This window comes from Phacochoerus africanus, chromosome 3 (assembly GCF_016906955.1).
Source record: "Phacochoerus africanus isolate WHEZ1 chromosome 3, ROS_Pafr_v1, whole genome shotgun sequence".
Lineage (NCBI taxonomy): Eukaryota > Metazoa > Chordata > Mammalia > Artiodactyla > Suidae > Phacochoerus > Phacochoerus africanus.
This window is the reverse complement of record NC_062546.1, coordinates 17162333-17188202: the sequence shown is the minus strand read 5'-3', so window position 1 is coordinate 17188202 and position 25870 is coordinate 17162333. Positions and strand designations below refer to the sequence as shown.

The 25870-nt window shown below is 43.4% G+C and overlaps 1 non-coding gene across 1 annotated transcript; it reads left to right on the top strand.

Annotated features, from left to right (window-relative positions):
- Window positions 1-2354: 2354 nt before the first annotated feature.
- LOC125123847 (U6 spliceosomal RNA) lies at window positions 2355-2461 on the top strand. Its single transcript, XR_007134216.1, has one exon. It is a non-coding gene; the product is annotated as a U6 spliceosomal RNA (small nuclear RNA).
- Window positions 2462-25870: the final 23409 nt, after the last annotated feature.

The window sequence follows — 25870 nt, the reverse complement described above, 5'->3', positions numbered from 1 at the left end:
AGAAGTGTAAATCATCTACAATCCCAACCCTTAAGTATATAAATCCCACTGTTAATACAGGCAAAAAAAAAAAAAATTATACATACAGGTATACATAGATGTGCAAAACTGATCCTTTTCCCCCCAACTTTTTTAAGTTTTAAGACTTTTTTCTGTGCCAAATCAGAGTGCTATTTGTTCTCCAATATTCACTCTCCCATTCTCCCTTTAGCAACAGAATCCACCAAAATTTTTTATGATTGTTCATATTTTTACAACTACACCCCCAGCAAACTAAATGTCCATCAACAGATGAATGGATAAAGAATATGTAACCACACACACAGAGACACACACACACACACACACACACACACACACACACACACACATAATGGTATATTATTTGGACTTTAAAAAAGAATGAAATAGGAGTTCCCGTCGTGGCGCAGTGGTTAACGAATCCGACTAGGAACCATGAGGTTGCGGGTTCGGTCCCTGCCCTTGCTCAGTGGGTTAACGATCCGGCGTTGCCGTGAGCTGTGGTGTAGGTTGCAGACGCGGCTCGGATCCTGCGTTGCTGTGGCTCTGGCGTAGGCCAGTGGCTACAGCTGCGATTTGACCCCTAGCCTGGGAACCTCCATATGCCGTGGAAGCGGCCCAAAGAAATAGCAAAAAGACAAAAAAAAAAAAAAAGAATGAAATAATGCCATTTGCAGCAACATGGATGGACTTAGAGATTATCATACTAAGTGAAGTAAGAAAGAGAAAGACAAATAGCATGCAATATCACTTATATGTGGAATCTTAAAGAAAAGATACAAATGTATTTATTTTCAAAACAGAAATAGACTCCTAGATATAGAAAACAAACTTACGGTTACCAAAGGGAAAGGTGAGGGAGGAATAAATTAGGAATTTGAGATTAATGGATACACACTATTATATATATAACAGATAAACAACAAAGACCTATTGTATAGCACAGAGACCTATATTCAATGTATTGCAATAAACTATAATGGAAAAGAATCTGAAAAAGAATGTATGTGTGTGTGTGTGTGTGTGTGTGTGTGTATATAAAACTGAATCACTTTGCTATACATCTGAAACTAACACAATATTGTAAATCATACTTCAATTTAAAAAAAAACAAAACCTACACTTTCCAGCCTCCCTTGCAGCTAGGTAGAGCCAAGTAACCAAGTTCTAAGCAGTGGAAGTGATACATGAACTACTTTCAAACATTGTACAGAAAGAAAGGGACAGTGCCTTCTGCTGCCTTCTTTTGTTACTTTCAGCTGCTCCTCAAGAAGTGAGGATGGGAGTTCCTATGATGGCTCAGAGGAAACAAATCAGACTAGCACCCATGAGGACGCAGGTTCAATCCCTGGCCTCGGTCAGTGAGCTAAGAATCTGGCATTGCTGTGATCTGTGGTGTAGGTGGCAGACACAGCTCAGATGTGGCATTGCTGTGGCTATGATGTAGGCCAGCAGACACAGCTCTGATTCGACCCCTAGTCTGGGAACCTTTATATGCCCCAGGTGTGGCCCTAAATAGACAAAAAAAAAAAAAAAAAAAAAAAGGAAGAAGAAGAAGAAGTGAGGACGAAGTGTAGACTATCTTAGACCATCTTCTACAGATGGCGGAACAACAAATTAGGCTTGGTCCCTTCTAATGGAGCAAAGTTGCTGCAAACCCTAGATTGACTATTTCCAGACTTCTGTATGAGGGAGAAATAAACTTCCATCTTATTTAATTCATTGTTAATTTGGATCTTCTTTATAGTAGCTGAATCTGTATCCTAGTGTATGTTTCTATATCTTTCTCTACAAGATAGAGATAGTTTGAATGACTGCATGTTTTTCTAGCATGTGAATGTTCAGCATTGAAATGTACTGAATCCAAAAAAAAAGTTACTGAATAGAACTAATTATAAATTTTTGGTCATTTCTTCTTCTTCTTTTTTTTTTGTCTTTTTGTCTTTTCTAGGGCCGCACCCGTGGCATGTGGAGGTTCCCAGGTTGGGGCCCAATCAGAGCTGTAGCCACCAGCCTACACCAGAGCCACAGAAACACCAGATCTGAGCCACGTCTGCGACCTATACCACAGCTTGCAGCAATGCCAGATCCTTAACCCACTAAGCAAGGCCAGGGATAGAACCCACAACCTCATGGTTCCTAGTCAGATCCGTTAGCCACTGAGCCAAAATGGGAAATCCTCATTTCTATTTATTTCAAACTCTTCATAATAAATATCACTGCAATAAATATCTTTGTACATAAACCCATGGCTCTATTACTGATTATTTCTTAGGAACATTTATAGATCAGAACTCCTAGTCAAATAATACAAACTTTAAAATATTTTTTCCGTGCTTGCTTTGGCAGCACATATACAAAAACTGGAACAATACAGAGAAGATTAGCATGGCCCCTGTACCAGGATGGCACGCAAATTCATGAAGCATTCCATATTTTTGTATACATGTATGTGTGACTGGGTCACCTTGCCGTACAGTAGAAAACTGACAGAACGCTGTAAACCAGCTATGATGGAAAAAATAAAAATAAATAAAACACACACACACAAATATTTTTTCTTTCATGATTATTATGTGTTTGTTGTAGGAAGGTATCCTCCTTGCTTGAAATGCCCCTGAACTTTCTCCTATATAGGTTTTTATTTGTATAGGTTTGCAGGATTCAAGCCATGTTTTTATTTTTATTACCCTCTCCCTCCCATATGTATAGGAAGGAGCATAATTAATCAAATAAGCTCTGGAGTCAGATTTCCTGGGGTTCCTCCATTTGTAACCTTGGGGAAATAACCTCTCTAGATTCCACTTATTCATTTTTAAAATAGGTGTTCTAAATGAGCCCACCTTGAGAGTTCCCACTGTGGCTCAGCAGGTTTCGAACCTGACTAGTATCTATTAGGATACCGTTTCAATCCCTGGCCTCACTCAGTGGGTTATGGATCTGGTGTTGCCATGAGCTGTGGTGTAGGTCACAGACGCAGTTTGGATCTGGTGTTGCTGTTGCTGTGGCTGTGGTATAGGTCGGCGGCAGCAGCTCTGTTTTGATCCTTGGACTGGGAACTTCCATCTGCTTTGGATGCAGCCCTAAAAAGCAAAAAAATAAAATAAAATAAAATAAAAATAAAGGTGCCCACTTTATGAAGAGAGGAGAATTAAGTGAGTTAATATTTAGTGCCCCCATATAGGAGATGCTCACTATTTGCTATTATTATTTGTATTCTTCCTAGGATGGTTTATGACATTCACTTTCTATTTTATGCTTAGATTTATGCTAGGTTTAAATTATTTCAATTCTTACTGCCCACCATTGATAGCCTGAATTTTCCATTCTTAAAGTGTTTGTTTCATACCTTGACATGTTGAAATGCATTTTCCAGTTTTTTCCATAAAATACACACACACACACACATACACACACACACACACACACACACACACACACACACAAGGGTTATTATCACAGGCTCTGCAGACTTGTGAATGTTTTTCTGTTGTTTTCCAGTATGAATGACCTCTTTCCTGGGCATAGAATTTGGGGGTAACTTTTCCTTCAAAGCTTTACTTTGGTTCTTCTGTATTGAATGTTGTGGAGAAATTTGCTATCATGTCGATCTGATTTTTCTCCCTTTGTTTCTTTTTAGAAGCTTCACCTTCAAGGGTACTTGTGGAATTGTTTCTTTACCCTTGAAATTTTAAATCTTTCTTGGCAGTGACTATGGGATAGTTTCTTTTTCTTATTTATTATATGGGAAGGCTTTCCATCTATAGATTCAAGTCTTTCTTTAGCTCAGTCAAGTTTTCTATAACTACACCTCGTTAGCTACTGCTTCCTCTACAGCTAGTACTGCTGTTACGGTTTCCTCTTGCTGAGAACAAAGTTCTGTGTTTCACATCTCCCTTGCCTACCCTACGTATTCTTCATCCTCCCTCTGATCACTTTCAGCCTTTGTTTTCTGGGAGAACTTCCTAGTCATGGAATCTCTTTGATTTCCTCTCTTGAATATTTCTTAGGTCTCTCTACCTCTTTCCATCCCAACCACTCCCATTCTCACAAGTCTTCCTGCTTAGACCTGTGCTTCCACAATTCATTCTCCATTGAGCAGGGGGGCGGGGGGGGGGGAAGAGCATCTCTTTTAAAATGTAACTTAAGCCATTCTTCTTGCATGAAGCAACAACCTTCACTGGTTTCTAGTTGCATTTAGAATAAAATCCAGTCAACCTCAAGGCCTCCAAGAAACTGCATGGTTTGGCCCTGTGGTTCCTAACAGCTGTCTGCCAGCCTATCCCACCGTGGCCTCCTGGGGTTGACAGCATTCTAGGATGGGTCCGGCTCAGAGTGCAGGAAAATGCAAAGAAGGTGGAAGTTCTCTTATGAAATATGCCACAGGCACAGCTCTCAGGACAAAGACAAAAAGAGGTCAAGACACAAGAAGTGAGAACACAGTATGGAGGAAGTGGTCCACAGTTTTGAGGGACCAGTAGGTTACAGGTTCTAAAAATCAGACAAGGAAGGTAACAAAGAGCATATATAGTGAGCAGCCACAGTGGGCAAACACTGTTCTATATATAGCCCACTTAATCTTCCCATCTTTACTAGTTATCCCCTTTTTGATAAAAAAAAAAAAATCTCTGAGAAGGTAAATGACTTTCCAGGGTCCCTTGGGCTAATAGACATGTGAACATAAGGCAAAATTCAAATTTGCATTTCTATATCTTCTAAAAGTTTCAGGTTCCCCCTATATCTTGGTGGCCTCCCTGGAAGGTGAATTCCAACATGGTAGCTAGGGATGGAGCCACATGGAAGTGGAAGGCTTTAAAAGGTCTCCAAGATGGAAATCAACTCATTGCTCTGCCCCAGGAAATTTTAACCTATTTATGTTAAGACAATCCAAGCAGATATTCCTAGCTGGAGGGCAGCTTTTTTCCATGTTCCTCCTATGGATCCACCATGCTTGTCATCATATGTGTCCACCTGGCAGAAGGAGGCCCTTTGTCATCTGTTCTTCAAGGTCCTTGGAGATGGCAAGCCAAGAGATGAAAGGAGCCAGGGTTCCCAAGTTAACACATGGAAGGTTATCCCTCAAGTGCCCAATTGCATGCTATCATATGCAAAACACAAAACAATTATTGTTGAAAAGTTCACTGAGATTTTGGACTTCTTTATTGAGGCAACCAGCATTGACTATACTGACTAATACAAGTAATATCACCAGTTTAAAAACTGGGGCTTCAAGAGCCAAAGTTCATAGTTAAGTAGTCTCATATCAAATTCAGGGCTCCTTTCCCCATGGCATGCTGTCCCTGGTGACCTGAGGCTAGTTCTGGTTCAGGCTCTAGCTCTCTATGAACTCAGGGAAAATCACTTCTCCTCTCTGGACCCAAGTTTTTCCATCTTCAGAATGAGAGCTTTGTCCTGGATGGTGGCATGGGGCACTTGCACTTTGAAGGCATGTTTTACTGCTGCCTGCAGCCCAAATGCATTATTCCCCAATGACCCCATGCAGAGTCACCACCCACAGTCCTTGGGTCATTAAGTCATTTGTTGCAAGAGGAGGGTCAAAACTTTTCTTTTTCCCAAAAGAGTCATCCCAGCTGGTTATATAATCAGCTACATTTAGAATGCCTTTATAGTAACCATGGAAACCCTGACATGTGTGCAGTTCAAACTTTGTTCAAAATCTGCTGATGAGGATAAAAAAATGACTCCTTATGTGGACCTTAGAGGGCTCAGCATGGTTCTTCTCCTTCCTCTGTGAGACTCAGCTTGACTTCTGGCCATGAGGAGCCAAGACCAGGAAGAGAAGAGCTTTCCTCATAGAGGTGACAGATACCTGAGCTGAATTATCCCAGATTAACTGAGGTTTTCTAGGCACAGAAGTGGGGGGGGCAGCTGTGGATGGGAGACAGAGTATGTGCAAAAGCCTCAAAGTGTGAGAGACCTTGTTAGGTCTAAGAAACAAGCAGATGGGTGTTTTTCAGGCACAAGTGTGGTGAGAGGGACAGAGGACTCCAGAGGTAGAGTGCTGCTAGGTGATCAAAGCGTTTGTGTGCCAGGATTAGGAATTTTGTCTCTTTCTGTAGAATCACCAGGTGGGAGGGGCTAACTGGGGAGGTGAAAGGCAGACACTCAGTCCCGTTGACTCTGGACCTACAGAGTCAGCATCTCCCAGGTTAGGACCTGGGCATCTACACTTTTTTTTCTGTTTTGGCTGCACCCAACAGCATATGGAAGTTCCTGGGCCAGGGATCGAATCCAAGCTGGAGCTAAGACCCATGCCACAGCCGTGGCAGTGCTGGGTCCTTAACCTACTGTGCCACAGCAGGAACTCCCTGGGCATCTACACTTTTAAAATAGTGGTCCCTCCAAAAATTAAAAATGGAACTATTGTATGATCCAGCAATCCTGCCTCTGGATATATCTCCAAAACTACTGAAAGTAGGGTCTCAGAGTTCCCGTCGTGGCGCAGTGGAAACGAATCCGACTAGGAACCATGAGGTTGTGAGTTTGATTCCTGGCCTAGGTGAGTGGGTTAAGGATCGGCCGTTGCTGTGAGCTGTGGTGTAGGTCACAGACGAGGCTCAGATCTGGCGTTGCTGTGGCTCTGGCATAGGCTGGCAGCTATAGCTCCGATTGGACCCCTAGCCTGGGAACCTCCATATGCTGCCGGTGTGGTCCTAGAAAAGACAAAAAGACAAAAAAAAAAAAAAGAAAGAAAGAAAGTAGGGTCTCAAAGAGATATTTGCACACACACATGTTTATAGCAACATTACTCACAACAGCCAAGAGATGGAAGCAACCCAAATGTCTATTGATGGATGACCAGATAAAGAAAATGTGGTCTATGTTTACAATAGATTATTCACCCTTAAAAAGGAAGGAAATTCTGACACACAACATGGGTGAACCTCCACGGCATTATGCTAAGTGAAACAAGCCAGTCACAAAAAGACAAATACTGTATGGTTCCCCTACAAGAGGTGTCTAAAGTGGTCAAAATCTTAGAGCTCGAAAACACGATAGTGACAAAGAGCATGGGGAGGGGTAATGGGGAGTTAGTATTTAATGGATATGGAGTTTCAGTTTTGCAAGATGAAAAAGTTGTAGAGATCTGTTGCACAACAATGTGAATCTAATTAACACTAATTGACATTAACAATGGTTAAGATGATAAAGTTTAAGCTCTGTGTTTTTACCACCATTAAAAAAACTTTTCCGGTACATCTGAGGCCCCACTGCCGGAAACCCTGGGGAACTACTGATGAATTGCAAATAGGGGCATTATCAGGTCAAGTTTACATTTCAGGAAGAGCAACCTGGCTGAAAAATTGGAAGAGTGGGTCAGAGGGATCAAAACTGAAGGTGAGGAATTCCCATTGTGGTGCAGCGGAAGCAGATCCAACTAGAAACCATAAGGTTGAGGGTTCAATCCCTGGTCTCGCTCAGTGGGTTAAGGATCCAGCATTGCCGCGAGCTGTGGTGTAGGTTGCAGACAAGGCTTGGATCTGGTGTTGCTGTGGCTGTGGTGTAAGCTGGCAGCTGTAGCTCCGATTAGACCCCTAGCCTGGGAATCTCCACATGCCGCAGGTGCAGCCCTAAAAAGACAAAAAAAAAAGTAGAGATCCTTTAAAGGAAGAAAGGGGGAGTTCCCATTGTGGCTCAACAGGTTAAGAACCCAACAGTACCCATGAGAATGAGGGCTGGCTCCCTGGCCTTGCTCAGTGGGTTAAGGATCTGGCATTGCTGCAAGCTGCAGCGTAGGCTGAAGATGTGGCTCAGATCTGGTGTTGTCATGCCTGTGGCGTAGGCCGCCAGCTGCATCTCTGATTTGACCCCTAACCTAGGAACTTCCATATGATGCAGGAGCAGCCCTACAAAGAAAAAAAGACAAGTGGGGTGAAGGGAAACATGGGTGCATGCAGTGCTCCAGACTAGAAAGAGCAAAGCACCAGTTAACTCCAACAGCCCAGCCTGAGGCCTAGCAGGGAGGAAGATGTACAGAACCCGAGAGCTGGGTGGAGAGCTTCGGCCTTCAGTAAGGACACAGCCTACCACCAGTGATCTGGGGGAATAAATATCCCAACTACATTTCCTCCCTCCCTCTGTCTGCAGCCAGGCTCAGGCCAACCTGAAGGCAGAGAACAGAAGAGCCATTTGATGCAGGGCACAGCGGTCAGCCTCCAGGGCCCCGAGTGGAGGAAGGCAGTGGGTGGACCCAGAGAGGCAAACAGAAGGGGCCATGCACACAAGCAGAGCATTGGTTCCACCTCGTGATGAAGCAAATGCGTAAGTCCGTGTGATTATTCAAAGCCTGTTTGTTCCTCGCAGCTCACATAGAGCCTGCACACAAGGCACCCACTAAATACTCCCTGAGTGAATGAATGAAAAAGTAAATGTTAGGATGAATGAACAAACTCCAAAGTATGAAGAACAGACACTCACAAGGGAAGCCCTTGGGATCACTCAGGACCAGCCATTCCTCCTCAGAGCCAGAAAGCTGAGGAATGGTCATCAGTGAGCATCAGACGTGCCTTGTCATCTAGCCTGGGGCTCAGCCCTGTCCAGGTGCAGGGCCTGGAGTAGATGGTCCAGCCTTGACCTACTGAATCCTCCCCACCGACTCAGAGCTGGACCTCATTGCCTCAGACTCAGTGTAAGACCCCAGAGAACACTAGCCCTGCTACCCGCAAACTCCTCCAGCAGGTTCTGCTAACCAGTCCCCCCACCCCCACCCCACCGCCACACTGCACCATATCTGACCCCTACTCACGAACACCAGCCTGATTGTCCTGAGGTCACCATGCCTCCTCTATTGTGTGGTAGGACCATGAACTGTCCCCCACCTCTACCACTGCCCACATCCCTCAGTCCTATACCCATATTAACCACCTCACCAAGCCAGTCCCACTGTCTTCCTTCTTGGTTACTGCTAAGGTCCCAGCATGCCAGATGATAATTTCTATACAACATCCACAATTTCTACACAATATCCAACCAATCAAGGTGGCTATGGGGAGAGGGGAGCTCCAGGATCTGTAGGCTTTTTTCCTGAGACAAGTTTCAAGCCAGTAAGGCCTGACACTGCCTTCCTATCACCTCCCTCTACATGGAGAAGGATACGAAGTCTGCTGTGTAGGGAAGTAAGAATTAATCACACAAAGATGCCCAGCTTGATGGAACAGTGTGGGTTGAAAGCTGGGCACCTGGCATGAGCTGGGACTGCCCAAAAGAAGCTGTGCCTTTTTCTAATTTGAACAAAGATGTCTATGGGTTATGGGGCCACTCTGAAATAAGACCCAACATGAAATCTGGGCAAAAGAGCTTTTACTGACACAACTAGGGCCTGAAATATTCTCTTTATGTCTCTGAATTTCATGAAGTCAGATGGCTTCAAGGCCAGTCCCTCCTGTGGAAATTCATTACACCAAAAAAAGACCTTCTGGAGTAACAAAAGATATCATTGCAATTACATTTATCAAAAAAAGCATGGCAATCAATGTCTCATGCACAGACCGCATTTCGAATGCCCTTAATCAATGGCTGTGCTAATTACACATTTATTGCAATTAATTTCATTTCAATTATGCCTTAATTACTAACCTTGAGTGAGATTGGGCAGCTCAGAGAATTTGTGTCACCACAGAGCTAGGACCCAGAGATAAGTTGCCGTCCTTCGACTGAAAGATGCTGCTCCATTAAAAGTTGGTTTATTGGATCAGGCTTTTTTTTGGGGAGGAGGGGGCTATTTTCTCCAGGGAGGCAATTCATAATGCGAGTCTGAAATTGAATGTAGGAAAGCAGGCAGCTGTGCTTACTAATTAACTGGAGCTGGTGTTTAATTTGCTTCTTATTGATGCCGACGCCTCACCGGTTCATTAGCCGTGGTCAGAGGATAAATGCCTTCAGAGTTCATGCTTTTGTGATGTCCTCAGGCACCAGTTCAGTGCCACTTGTTCCTTATCTTCCCTCCAAAGGAGGGCTCTTTCTTAGTGCCTTCTCAAGGGTTCAGCTCTGCGTTCCTGGGCAGGGCCCAGGAGAGAGGCCCCTTATGCTCCTTGAGACACACGAGCAGAATGCCATTTCAACAACCCACATGGGGGTGCTGGGAAAGAACTTGCTCTGTGGCTAAGCAAGAGCAACCTATATGGTTGACAGGACTTGGGCTCTGGAATCCCTCCCACTGAGGTTCAAGTCCTGGTTCTGATACTTTCTAGCTCTGTGGTCATGGGAAAGCCATTTAATCTGCTTAAGTCAAGTCAATGAAAAACCAAAGTGCCCAACCCTTGGTAGGAGCTCAAAAAGTATCAGCTGCTTTCCATAATAAACCCTTCTCTAGGACTGACAGCAAGCCTGCCTCTGGGGGATTTCTTTCCAAGAGAGATCTTTTCTGCAGAACATCTTTTTAATCAGCTCAGGAAAAAGGAAGTGTAGAAACTTGCTAGCCCAGACCTTCATCTTCAAGATGGGAAAACTGAGACCAAACAAGGGGAAGCCCGAGGTCACCGTGTGAGTTGGTGCCAGAAACAGCTAGAACTAGGTTACCTGACTCTCACCTGTAAAACTGTCCTGCCACATTGCAAGATGGCCTCTTTGGAAAGTCACACGTCAGTATCTGGTAAAGACTGAAGGTATATAAATATCCCATGTATGTGCTCAGGAAGAGGTATGGATATGTTTACTGCAGCACCATTTGTCATCCTAAAAAGAAGTATCAGCAACCTAAATATCCCCCAACAGAGAAACACAGAGGCAAATAATGGGTTCACAGGCTGGAATACTATAAAGCTGTTCAAATAAATGCACTTAATCTATTCTATCAGCATAGATACATTTCTAAAACATAACGTTTGAATTTTAAAGAGCAAATTGCAGAATATTTACATGATGTCACTCGTGTTAATTTTTAAAACTTACAAAGGCAAAATGAGATTAGAAGTCCTTCCATATGTCATTTAGGCATTAAAACATGAGCAGGAAGAATATACCAGCTGGGGGACAGTGGCTACCTGGGAGAATGGAGAATAGGATTGAGAGGCATAGAGGGGCACCTACAGCAGTAAGTGTAGCATGTTACTTATCTTTTAAAAGGAGTATTTAAAGCAAATATGATTAAATGTTCCCATGTGTTAGTTTTGGATGGTAGGAATTTGGCTTTCTTTCCAAATTTCTGTTCTATTTAAAATATTTCATCATTATAACAACAACAACAACAAAATAAAACAGTTAATTTTTTTTTCTTTTTAGGGCCACAATCGCGGCATATGGAGATTTCAAGGCTAAAGGTCAAATCGGAGCTGTAGCTGCCAGCCTACACCACAGCCACAGCAACACCAGATCCGAGCCATGTCCGTGACCCACACCACAGCTCATGGCAACGCCAGATCCTTAACCCACTGAGCGAGCCCAGGAATCGAACCTGCACCCTTATGGTTCCTAGTCGGATTCGTTCCGGCTGCACCACAACGGGAACTCCAAAACAGTTAAGTTTTGATACCAGTTTTTGTTTGGTCTAAAAAAAAAAAATCTCAATGGTCATCATTTACTGAGAACTGAGACACTTAACTTTGAGATGGTTCCAGGTTAACACTCAGTGGCACCAGAGACAAGGTGACCATACATCCTAGTCTTCCAGGCCTAAAACCGAGCTACAGAATATTCACGGGTACTCAATAAATACTTATTAAATGAATTGATTCATTTAATAATTAAAATATAGTGGATACTCAAGAAATGCATTTGCTCTCCTTTGCTTATAAAGGGTCACAGGAAAAATCAATGAAATGGGACAGAGTGAGACAGGCAGATTGATCATGAGCCCATTGCTGCCATCTAGGTCCTAGACTTGGAGGATGTTGGTGGCTGGGACTAGTGGAGACGGTAGCTGAAATGGAGAAAGATGGACAGATTTCAAAGATAATTAAGGACATGAAATTAGTAGAATGTGCTGATGTAAGAGATAAGGGAATTGAGGAGGAAGATCACATCTAAGATCCTGGCTTCATACACCCTGGGAGGGGACCAGGTTAGAGGGAGAGATCGTGAGTTCCATCTTGGACACAGTGCATCTAAGGAGTAACCCAACCTCCAAAGGGGAACACACACCTCTCATTTCTGCCTCCACCACCAATAATATCTCTTCCTGGGACTCCCAGCCTTCATTCCCTGGGTTTTCAGGAAGGTTCCAGTGACTCAGATATTGGTTTGTATGCCTGTCAGATGGGCTTTGAAGCAGCAGGTCAGCCTAAGCCCATCAAGGCAGGCCTGCCCCCCCCCCCCAACCCGCCCCACCTCTGCAATGTCAAACATATAACAATCAAAAAGATGCAGGTGGGTAAGAGTATTCCCCCAACCTCACCACTAGGCTTTCATCCCAACTGGACCCAAGGGTGGATCCAAGCCGAGAGCCTGACTGTCTCCTGGGGGACAGGGGCTGGTGCCAGTTACACGGAAATATAAAAAAGGCCTGGCCCCTGGATTCCTGGAATATGCTCTGCTTTGACAGAGTATTAATACACGGCCAACAGTCAACGCTTGCCTTCACAGCCCTGAAAAAAGACCATAGGGGAAAATCCTTCTGTGAGTGGAAGGTTTTATGGTACCAGTGAAAATTATGCACAAAGTGATGAAAATAATCAAAATCTTTGTGGGCCATGCTGGAAATGCCTTTTCTTAAAACATTAGTCTTACTCTTGAGTCTCATTCTTTTCTTTTTCTTCTTTTTGGTCCTAAAGAATGTGGAGGCCTTGGCTTTATCCAGATGGATCCACTGATATAAATGGACTTCCCAAAGGCTGTGCACAGTTGCGTTTCTTTCAGTTTTTCATTTATTTTTCTTCCATCCTTACCCTAAACTTGGGCCAATGCTTTTGGGTTGAATAAATTTAAATGTCATTACTGATAATGGGAAAAGTCAAGCCCACTTTTGAGCCATGTCGTGCGATATGACTTTTCAGATGGAAGATTATAGGCCATCAACAGCCTCAGTCTCACTTATCATAAATCCATCAGGCACCAGTACCCCAAGTCCCAGTCAAGTTCTGAGCAGCTCTAGGGTACCTTCAATTATCTCAATGACTCTTGCAAACCTCTTAAAAATTTCTCAAAACAAATTCAATTTTCATTCTGTATCCAATTAAAAATGAGTACAGATCCTTTAAGATTTTGAAGCAGAGCTTCTTAACCTGGGTTCTACAGGTCCATGGATAGAATTCAGTGATCTACAAATTTGGGCAGAAAAAGGTTATATCTTTTTATAAGCAACCTCTTGCTGAAAGTTGGAATTTTATTCCATTATGAATATAGGAAACAAACCACAGTGATATTAGAAGGACTTGGGCTTTCACCAATTAAACCATGTAAATTTTCATATCACTTAACTGTTGCTACATCATTTCAGATATTTTGAAATATGTACATTCAACATCACTTTGAAATCACAGTATTTATTAAACCCTCCACTAGGCTGATCATTAAAGTGTTAATAAAGAAGCACATTTATTACAATATCACAAAATTGTTTTCTTAGCATTTGGATAAGTATATTTCAATATAATTGGTTTCCTTTGGAAGTCTATGTATTTGTTATGCATTTAAAAACTTTTTACTTATTAAAAAAAAAAAAAAGGAGTTCCCGTCGTGGCGCAGTGGTTAACGAGTCTGACTAGGAACCATGAGGTTGTGGGTTCGGTCCCTGCCCTTGCTCAGTGGGTTAACGATCCGGCGTTGCCGTGAGCTGTGGTGTAGACTGCAGACGCGGCTCGGATCCCGCGTTGCTGTGGCTCTGGCGTAGGCCGGCGGCTACAGCTCCGATTGGACCCCTAGCCTGGGAAGCTCCATATGCCACACGGGAGTGGCCCTAGAAATAGCAAAAAAAAAGAGACAAAAAAAAAAACTTTTTACTTGAACAAAGGTCCATAGGCCTCACAAACTAATGAGGGTCTGTGTAGATGAAAAAGACTAGGAACCCTGCTTTGGGTGAGGGAGCAGGGAGAAAGAGGGAGAAAAGGAAGAAATTTAAAAACAATGGATGGAGCACCTATTAATATACCACCTGTTCTGGGCTTACCAGGGGGAAAAGGCATCTGAGGATCAAAACAAGATTCTACCTCTCTTCCACCCCTCTTCCTAAATGAACACTTCTCAAACTTTAATTTTGTGTAGTAAAGAACTTAGCCTTAACCTCCATATGCCATGGGTGCGGTCCTAAAAAGACAGGGGGAAAAAAAAAAAAGAAGTTAGCCTTGCCCAAAAAGAGGTCTAGCCTTTGTTCCAAGCCCCTGGAAGGTAATCTCTAAAACCTTCAAATTTCCTGAGTGATAGGAGTGAGAATTTGGGGGTGTTTTGTTATGCAGCAATAGTTGACTGATACGCCTCTGGACACTAATGGTTACCCCCCACTGGACTGAACTCCCTGTGTCCCCGTCTTCTCTAGGTCAGTCCCCCCAGAATCTAGCTCACGTCAGGGGCAAACCTTGTGTCAGTTCCCAACCCTCTCCCACCACCATCTCTTTTCCCATTTTTCTTTCTGTTAGCTATGTGATCTTAGGGGTGATATTTAACTTCTCTAAGCCTCACTTTTTTAGGGTTGTTGGGAATATGTGGTGCAGGTGTCTATAAACTTCCTAAGACAATTCTAAGCATATGGAAGATGTTAATAAATGATAATACATCAACCATTCCAGACTGGTTCCTGAGAAATTCCTCATCCACTGAGATGCTAGAGAAAAAAAAAAGAAAAAAAAAACCTTAAGATGTTTGGATGGATGGTTGGAGGGATGAAGAATGTACAAGGATTTGGACGGATGATTGGATGGATGGGTGTATTCATGAATAGAGGGAAGGATGGATGAGTGAGGATGTCTGCACCTTTGCAGCGACAGATAAGTAGGTGAGTGGATGGTTTGTGGCTGGACAAATGGAGCCCATAAAACCTGGGGATGTTCAACTGCCTCGCATTTGCTTCTTTTCCTCTCCCATCTAGCTCCCACTCATTCCTCTCCTTCAAAATCAACTCCTGGGTTTATTTTAAGTGTCCTTTTGAACAAATCACAAATTTCAAATTGGCTGGTGAGGGTTTCTAGCATTCTAATTGTGAAACATGCTTCTGAATGACTTAGGAGCTAAGGGGAGCTTGAAAAAAGCCCAAGATGCTGAGAGAAAATGAGAAACATGACATTTTGAAAAGGAAACCAATTTTCTTTAACTAAAACTGTTGCCTCTGTAAACCACATTATAAATCCAATAAATTCACATAATGCTATGGTTAAGTCCCTCACAAAAGAAAGAGGGGAGGGTAGGGGAAGAAAAAGAAAAAAGGATAAGAAAAACCTTGCAGATATTTCCAAAATCATTCCTTCCTTTAAAAACAATTGTCTTGATACTTATTGATAGTTATTAAGAGTCAGTCTATCTGGATTCAAATACCACTTCCAAGGAGAGTAATCTTAAGCAAGTCAATTAACCTCACCATGCCTCCATTCCTTCATCTACAGAAGCAGGATGATAATAATACCTACTTCATTGGGTAGTTGTGAGAATTACTGAGATAATATAGATAAAGCTCTTAGAAATCTTCCAGGCATGTGGTTAGTGCATGGTAACTGTGAGCAAATATTACTACTATTACTCCCCCACACACAAAGTGAAGAACATAGCAGCAGGACATGGGTAACCTAGGGAACATGAGTTGATTTATAACTACTCTGAAGACTCCTTCCATCCTTCACAGTTTCGCATATTGATATTCTCCACCCTGATTACCCACAACGATCCTGACACTGACTGTTTACAAGTTCAATCACAAACATCACGTAACCCAAGTATGGATGTGGACCATATGGTCCAGTCCGACACAGTATTTTATTGAAAGAAACAGTACAACAACCAAAACGTAACTTAGAGCCCTTTAAATATTTTCTCAGTCTCCCATAGAATTTCAAAGGGAGAAGTATGTACATTCTTAAGATGTAGCAGTATCTTTAAAACCTCCTCTACCACCATTGCTTTCGATATTCCATGCATATCATCCTCCCCCACCCCCCACCAAAAAACCTCTCTTTTCCACTCACTCTCAACCTCTAGACCTTGAGGCTTTCCTATTTCTCACCCCCTCCAAATGTCCTCACATTAGTTCTTTCATGGGTAGCTCAACTTAACCTTCTGACAACTTTAGTGTTTTACCTCCATTTCATTCTTTACCTGGATTCTCCACAATGAAAGTGAGCCCAGGAGATGACCAAGTAAGCCAGAATTCTTCCCTGTGGAATCAGGGAGAAAGCTAAAAAAGCTCATTCATGACTGTCCTTGTGACACCAAATTCTCCAGCATCTCCATGCCTTTGCTCAAGCTATTTCCTCTGTGTAGAATGCACTCCACTTTTTTTGAGTAACTTTTGGCTGGACTTGAATCTCTGTTCTGAGAGCTGAGAGTGAGGCTGGTTTGGGTAAGGAGAGAGAGGCCTGGAAGTGTGAGGTCTGGTTTCCATAGTCCTACTCACCTCTAATCTGGTTTGAAAATGCAGCATGTGTTCCCCTCACAGACTGGGTGACCCCTGGTCTTTCATATGGTCCAGAGGATATAATGGCCAGTAAAGAATTGGATGAGCTGACCCCCAAAAAACTCAGATTATATAGCATTTAGAGCAAAAGAGACCCTTGTGGGGAAAAAACAAGCTAATGTTGGAGTTCCTGTTGTGACTCAGCGGTAACAAACCCAACTAGTACCCATGAGGACGCTGGTTTGATCCCTGGCCTCGTTCAGTGGGTTAAGGATCCAGCATTGCTGTGAGCTGTGGTGTAGGTTGCAGACAAGGCTCAGATCTGGCATTGCTGTGAGCTGTGGTGTAGGTTGCAGACAAGGCTCAGATCTGGCATTGCTGTGGCTGTGGTGTAGGCCGGCAGCTGAAGCTCTGATTCAATGCCTAGCCTGGAAACTTCCATATGCTGTGGGTACAGCCCTAAAAAGACAAAACAACAACAACAAAAAACAAAAAAACAAGCCAATGTTCACTCTAAATGGCCATAGCCATCAACTGCCACCCACTGGCAAATGGCAAAAACTTCAGACTCATAAGGTGATTTAAGGTTCTCCAGACCAGCAGGTCCATGACGGTATCTCTGCATACCTGCTTCTACCCCTTAATGTGGAGGCAAAGAACCCCAGGCAAAACCTTTGGGAAAACACCTTGGAAGTCTTATCTCTTACACAGCAGTAACAGTTTTCAATGGACTTTTACCTATGTCCTCACAACCCCATGAGATGAACAAGAGAAGAATCCCAACTCTGATCATAGTTCATTGTGACTTTGAGGATGTCACTTCCCCTCTCTGCAGCGCAGTTTTCTTACCTACAAAATGGGAGTGGATTGGTCAGGATAAACTAAAGCTGGGCTACATAACAAGCTCAAAACTGATGCCTGTACACCACAAAAAATGTATGTCTTGTTCAGGATAAATATCCGAGGTGAACCCACAAGGAGCTCTGCTGGACGTAGTCTCACAGACTGACAGTCTCCACCATCCTATAGCTGATCCTCCTGGAACACAGGCCTCCATGTTCACATGGCCAGGGATGAGCTAAATTAAAGTGGGCTTTTAACTATCACAGAAGTGACACAATGACTCCCACTGATGTTTTATTGGCTCTGCATAACTCCAAGGGAGCCAGGAAATATCAGAAAATGAGTGGAATCTTTGGCAAGCAACACTGTCGCTGCCACAAGATATCATAACACCTCTCTTGCTAGGAAACTATAATAATTTGATAGACACTCAAAGACTTTCAATATTCAGTCCTCAGTAAAATGTGATTGTGTAGCTTCTGTCTGATAGGCCAGGTACTTAGTGCCAGGAATACCATGGTGAGCCTATTATCATGGAGCTTGCAGTCTAGTGCATGAGGCACACAAAAACCAAGATAATCACACCAAAAGGAATGTAATGAAACACTGAGTCAGATGCACTGAGAGCTACATGGTGATGGAATTCCCTGGTGGCTCAGTGGATTAAGGATCTGGCATTTTCACTGTTGTGGCTCACTACCTTGGCATAGGTTCAATCCCGAGCCCTGGAATGTCTGCATGCCACGGGTGCAGCAAAGAGAGAGAGAGAGGGCTACATGGTGATGTAATGGGGATCCTAGATTCATCTGAAGGCCCAGGAAGACTTCTCTCAGGAGGTTATTCTTGAGTTAAGATCTGAAGGATGAGCAGGCATTAAGTAAATGAGCATTGACAGAACTATTGACAATAGCCAATTCACGGAAACAACCTAAATGTCCACCGACAGATGAATGGATTAAGAAGATGTGGTATATATACACAATGGAATACGACTCAGCCATAAAAAAGAACGAAATAATGCCATTTGCAGCAACATGGATGGAACTAGAGACTCTCATAATAAGAGAAGTAAATCAGAAAGAGAAAGACAAATACCATATAATACCACATATCTGGAATCTAATATACGGCACAAACGAATGTTTCCATGGAAAAGAAACTCATGGATTTAGAGAACAGACTTGTGGTTGACAAGGGAGGGAGGGAATGGGATGGACTGGGAATCTGGGGTTGATAGATGTAAACTATTCCATTTGGAATGGATAAGCAAGGAGATCCTGCTGTATAGTACTGGGAACTATATCTAGTCACTTGTGATGGAGGATAATAATGTGAGAAAAAGAGTGTGTGTGTGTGTGTGTGTGAGAGAGAGAGAGAGAGAGAGATTGGGTCACCTTGCTGTACATTATAAAATTGACAGAACACTGTAAACCAACTATAATGGAAAAAATTAAAATATTTTTTAAAAAAAGTAAATGAGCATTGAAGAGAAGGGTGGTATGAAATGCACTGTTGGCGGAGGAAACAGTACAGACAAACGCCCAGTGGCAGGAAAACCTCAGAATATTTGAGGGACTGAGAAGAAGTCCAAGCGGCTCAAGGACGGAGACTGAGTGCTAGCCTGGGGTCATCCAGTTCTACAGGGGCCAAACCTCACTGGCTGCTACAAGGATGTATTTGTTCTTTATCACCAGAGCAAAGTGATGTAACAGTTACAGTGTTCCACTGTGCAGAAGTGGAAATTGATTCTCAGAAAGGCCAGGAGACCCATTTAGAGTTTCACAGCTGTCCAAGGAGGAGCAAGAATACTGATTCAAGCCCTAACCACTGTGTGAGCCCCACCTAACAGCCTCAGGACTATTCAAGATCAAAGGCTCCCCCACCACAAGAAATTTTTTCCTGTGGCAGCTCCACCCTCCAGCCAGTGATGTGTGAAGGCAGTATAGCTTTGGCATAGCCTGGGCCAGGATGAAGCAAAGAGATGGGGAAAGAGATTTCAGAGACCCAAGCACCTCCTCGCCATCTCCACTGAGCCATTCTTTTCCTGTGTGAATTTGAGCTGACAACTTCCCCCTTTCCAGCCCTCAGTTTCCCCATCTCCACATGAAGACATTGAACCAGATGATCTCTGAGGCCCCCTCTAGTCACAGGAGTCTTAGGTGTGTTTTCCGGCTGAGTAATGAAGGGGGAAAGTGAGTAGACTTCAAACCAGTCTTTATCTGGAAAACCGCAATTTGCCAAACAAGAAAATCAAAGGGAAATTGCAAAGATGATGAGGGATGGACCTTTTTTAGGAACAACAACCTAATCACAAGCCACTGCTGGAGAAGAAATGTCACAAAAACCTTGATTTGCAGCTTCAGGGAGCGACGTGCCATGGGAGGCGGCAATTAGCAACGTGAGAAGCTTCACGGAGGCACAGATGAATCACGAACGGCAACATCTATAGGCTGCAAAGGATGCCAAACAACACATGATCGAAATCCTAGTCTGATTCATGAGGTCTGTGTGGAGCCGCTCATCCAAGAATTCAGTCTGCACCTTCCTGGTCCCCTCTTGTGACTGGGAGCTTCGTACCCATTCCCCAGTGGTGCGTGGCACATAGCAAGAGCTCAACACATATTTTTGAATGAATGGATGGATGAATGACTGAATAGCTCTGGTGCTTCTCTAAGAACTCTCCTTATACTTCGACCCATGGGTCCTAGTGTTACCCTCTGGAGCATCCTTGATCTTATCAGTTTGACTTAGGAAGCAGACACTGATTTTGGAGGTGCTTTTAGGAATCCCCAGTTGGTGAATGAGGAACAGAGACAAGAAAAGGAAGGAAACTAATATGGGAGGGGGTCATTAATGAGCACATTACCACTGTGGGCAATTGTAGCTCAATTCCTCTGGGCAACCACTGGGAAATTATACAGAACTGTGCTGGCCAGTACAGCAGCCACTAGCCACACGGGGCTATGGCATACTTTAACTGTAGCTAGTCTAAGATGACATATGGAGTAAGTAGAAAATACTCACTGGATTTTGAAGACTTCATATTTTTAAAAAGTAAAATATTTCATTAATAACTTTTTATATTGATTAGGTATTGAAATAATATTTTTGACACATTGGGGTAAAATACAGTATCAAAATGTTCACCTGTTTCTTTTTACCCTAATTTTAAAGTACCTCTGAGGCTCTCACTTATGGCTCCCACTATATTTCTGTTGTTCACTGGTGATATAGGCATACCTTAGAGTTAGCCCACCCAAGGCGTGAGGAAGCTGGGGTTCTATCCACCAGTTTCCATACATCTCTGGTTGTGTGCTGTTCCTAAGGGTATAAATTCTCCAGCATTTCAACCTGCTCCATGCCCAGTGAGCTTCTGCAGCCAAAGAAAGCCCTTAGACAGAGTTGCAGGAACTTGCCATCAGCAAGTTCAAGAGCCTTGAGTGTAGGGGATATGAACAAACACCAACAGCACCCAATACTCTGCCCTACAGTTATCAGATCGTCACATATGTCCTATCCCTGTGCCTGAACCTCTCCCCTCCAAACTCAAAGCACAATTTCCCCCACATGTCCTTCTCAGAAAACATGCTCCCTGCCTGCCCCCCCCAACTTCTGAATTGTCTTCTCTAAACATAGACCAATTAGCCATTGTCCTTTTCACAGTGTTGATTGAAATTGCCTATCATTGACAAGCCTCTTAGCCTTCCTGCATCAATGACCCCTTTGAGATTCTGCTAACTTTGTGGAACTTCTCCCCTGAAGGGAAAAGAAAAAAAAAGCCACATGCACCATACTCACAAAACTTTGCATTACCTTTCCAAGGAGTTCACAATGCCAATGTCCAGATATAGGTCTGAGGACACGTGACTGAAAACCTCAGTTTTTTGTTGTTGTTGTTGTTTTCGTTTTTGCTTTTTTTTAATTTTTCTATTACTCAATGAATTTATTACATTTATAGTTGTACAATGATCATCACAATCCAATTTTATAGGATTTCCATCCCACACCCCCAGTGCATCCCCCCACCCCCCCAAACTGTCTCCTTTGGAAACCATAAGTTTTTCAAAGTCTGTGAGTCAATATCTATTCTGCAAAGAAATTCATTCTGTTCTTTTTTCAGATTCCACATGTCAGTGAAAGCATTTGATGTTGGTGTCTCATTGTATGGCTGACTTCACTTAGCATGATAATTTCTAGGTCCATCCATGTTGCTAAAAATGCCAGTATTTCACCCCTTTTAATGGCTGAGTAATATTCCATTGTGTATATGTACCACATCTTCTTGATCCACTCCGCTGTCGATGGACATTGAGGTTGTTTCCATGTCTTGGCAATCGAAAATAGTATTTTGATGAACATGGGAGTACATGTGTCATTGCGAGTCATGGTTTTCTCTGGATAGATGCCCAGGAGTGGGATTGCTGGATCAAATGGTCATTCTATGTTTAGTTTTCTGAGGCATCTCCATACTGTTTTCCACTGTGGTTGCACCAATTTACAATCCCACCAATAGTGTACTAGGGTTCCTTTTTCTCCACATCCTCTCTAGCACTTATTGTTTGTAGACTTTTTGATGATGGCCATTCTGGCTGGTGTAAGGTGGTACCTCCTAGTGGTTTTGATTTGCATTTCTCTAATAATGAGTGATGTTGAACATCTTTTTGTGTGTTTTTTGGCCATCTGTATGTCTTCTTTGGAGAATTGTCTGTTTAGATCTTCTGCCCATTTTTTGATGGGGTTGTTTGTTTTTTTGGCATTGAGCTGCAGAAGGTTATTATAGATTTTGGAGATGAATCCCTTGTCAGTCGATTCATTTGCAAAGATTTTCTCCCATTCTGTGGGTTGTCTTTTCGTGTTGTTTAGGGTTTCCTTTGCTGTGCAGAAACTCTGAAGTTTGATTAGGTCCCATTTGTTTATGTTTGTTTTTACTGTCATTACTCTAAGAGGTGGATCTGAGAAGATGTAGCTGTGGTTTATGTCAGAGAGTGTTTGGTCTATGTTTTCCTCTTAAGAGTTTTTTAGTGTCTGGTCTTATATCTGGGTCTTTGATCCATTTTGAGTTTATTTTTGTGTATGGTGTTAGGGAGTGTTCTAATTTCCTTCTTTTCCATGTGGCCGTCCAGTTTTCCCAGCACCACTTATTGAAGGGGCTGTCTTTTCTCCATTGTATATTCTTGCCTCCTTTGTCATAGATTAGTTGGCTGTAGGTGTGTGTGTTTAATTCTGGGCTCTCTATCCTGTTCCACTGATCTATATTTCTGTCTTTGTGCCAGTACCATATGGTTTTGATGACTGTTGCTTTGAGTATAGTATGAAGTCCGGGAGCCTGATTCCTCCAGTTCCATTTGAAAACCCCAGTTTTAATGCTTGCCTATTCAACTCCTGTTTTCCTCCACTACCTATATTCAAATTTTCCTTTCTGAGCTCTTTCCATTTTCTCACCAGAAGAGGAAAGGAATTCCTAAAGCTGTACATGGAGGCAGGCTGTGGAGCCCTGACCACTTGAGTTTAGCCCCCACCTCAATCCCTATAGATTCTCTGGTCCCTAATAAACAGCCAATATGGTGAAGAGGAACAGCACAAGTGATGGGTACCAGGGCAATAGCCCCTTGCCCTCGGGGCACAGAAGGTTAAGGCCAGAAGGGGCCAAAGACATCAACGCATCTTATGCAGGCCACATGTCATCTCATTTTGACCCTCAGGACAACTCTAGGAGGGAAAAAGGGCTGTGGTCTCGATACTGCAGATGGAGAAGATGAGGCTCAGAGTGGAAAGGTGCTTGCCCAAGAATGCGTAGCTAACAGGGGGTAGGGGTGGGGCAAGACAAACCACTATCTTCTGATTCCCAGTCCTGTGTCCTTTCATCGACATCAAGTTGCTCTTTGTGGGGAAGACTGCTAGCTGTTCACCCAAATCCATTCTCTCTTTGTTCCCTTGTTGTTATGACTAGGACATGCCATCTAGGTAGGGATTACATTTCCCAGCTTCCCTGAAGGCTAAGGATGGTCATTTGCCACTCCAGTGATGGAATCTGAGTGAACATGACATGTGCTGTTTCTGCCTCACTTGCTTCAAAGATGTATGGCCCTGGTGGCCCTGGATCTGCATGTTTTTCCCCCTCTACTGGCTGGGTGGTGATAACCAACATGACCTTAGAAGCCCCATGAAGATGGCAGAGGCTTCATCAGCCTGGGCTCCTGAATAACTGTGTGAAAGCTCACCTCTGACCATTGTATGAGAGACAAACAACTTCTCTGTTCTTTAAGCCATGTTACTTGGGGTCTTTTATTATAACACCTGTGCCCTTTTTTAAATTGAGGTATAGTTGATTTACAGTGTTGTGTCAATTTCTGCTGTACAGTATGGTGACCCAGTCATACATTCTTTTTCTCATACTATCTTCCATTACGTTCTATCCCAAGAGATTGGATATGTTCTATCCCCCTGGGCTCTACAGTAGGATCTCATTGCTTACACATTCTAAATGTAATAGTGTGCAACTACCAACCTCAAACTCCCTGTCCATCCCACTCTACCCCACCTTGGCAACCACAAGTCTATTCTCTGTGTCTGTGAGTCTGTTTCTGTTTCATAGATAGGTTTGTTTGTGCCATATTCTAGATTTCATATATAAGTGATATCATATGGTATTTGTCCTTCTCTTTCTTTCTTTCTTTTTTATTTTTTTCTTTGTCTTTTCTAAGGCCGTACCCGCGGCACATGGAGGTTCCCAGGCTAGAGTCCAATCGGAGCTGTAGCCGCTGGCCAACACCACAGCCACAGCAACGCAGAATTCGAGCTGCATCTGCAACCTACACCATAGCTCACGGCGATGCCGGATCCTTAACCCACTAAGCAAGACCAGAGATTGAACCCAGAACCTCAAGGTTCCTAGTCAGATTCATTAACCACTGAGCCACGATGGGAACTCCTGCCTTTCTGACTTACTTCACTTAGTATGAGAATCTCTAGTTGCATCCATGTTGCTACAAATGGTATTATTTTGTTCTTTTTATGGCTGAATAGTACTCCATTGTGTATATGTACCACATCTTCTTAATTCATTCATCTGTCAATGGACATTTAGGTTGTTTCCATGTCTTGGCTCTTATGAATAGTAACAGCTGTGCCTCTTAACTAATACACACCCCTAGGGAACATCAAGCCAAATTCCCTTATTTTGCAGAGTCAATTCTCCCTCTTGCTCATTCATTCATTCACTCATCTAGAAAGAAAGGATCTGAACTATGGGAAGACAAAGACAGCCATTAGGGGCCTTATTTTATCAGTGCCTCAAAAGAGAAAAGAGGAGGAGGGCTTACAGGTTGCTAGCAGAGCTCCGAAGTTTCCGGACCTGGTACCTTGGATCAGCTGGTAAGAGGCTTGATCCTAAATGGTGCCCTCCTACCTTGCCCAAGGGGAATTTGGTCTGAGCAGCTCAAAGGTTTAACTGAATTAAACTGAGATAGCAGCTCCATTCTCCAGAGAACCTAACATGATAGCTGCCAGGCATGGCTGGGGAGAGAGTCTGTTTTAACCATCTCTTATTCACCTTGTTCGTGTGGGTGAGATTCCTGCTCTAGGGTGTCAGGGATGGCCAAATAACCACCCGGCACTGAACATTTATGGCTGACAGATTGATGGTGTATACTCAGAGCCTGGGCGAAGAGAACACTGTGTGTCACCAAAGGCCAGGCATTGCGCTCCAAAACACGGAGAAAAACCAGGGTCTGTGGGAGGCAGGCTTTGTAGTATCACATGGGTGGGATGACCATGTGATTGGCTTGTTTGAATAATTCCATGATCTGGCAGGAAACCGAAACCTACTACCTGAGGGGTAGGCACCTGGTGCCCTTGATAAGGGAGGGTTGTTTGATAAGAAGACTTTAACTTCAGAAGCAGAGGGGGTAAAGAAACTTGCAGTTGGGTCATCCAAGGCCCCTCAGTTTCATCAATCAAGGCAGCCCATCAAACCATGCCTTAATTTTGGGCCTTACCCCACAGAAGACTCCCCATGGGTCACAACCTCAGCAGCCCCAAAACCTACCTAGTTGGCAACCTCAGCTCAGGATCTCAACCCAGAGATTCCAGAATCTCAGACCCAACTCATTAGTGCTCAGTGGTGCTCAAAGTGGGCTCAGAGCTGAGCATCAGCCAGAGGGGGGCATCAGCCAGAGGGGGGCAAGTGATGGAGACACCCTGTTATTTGCACCTTCCTGACTGCCTCTCTCCTCCTTGTAAATCACCCTGCCTCAGCAAGGTCAAAAATCCCCACCCCTGGCTGTTTAAATCCCTCACTTTCCTTCATATCGCCTACATTTGACACAAACAGACATTAATACATCTGCCCTTTGCTCTTGTAAGAAAACAGGCTCTGTAACCAAGACAACTAGTTATGGCCTATAGCACTGAACACAGAAGGCAGCAGGCTGTCAGTGATAAGGGTCCATCCTGGGACCCTCACTTCTAGACCCCTACCTCCTGTCCTTCTGTCTTGTTTGCTCCTGGTGACCT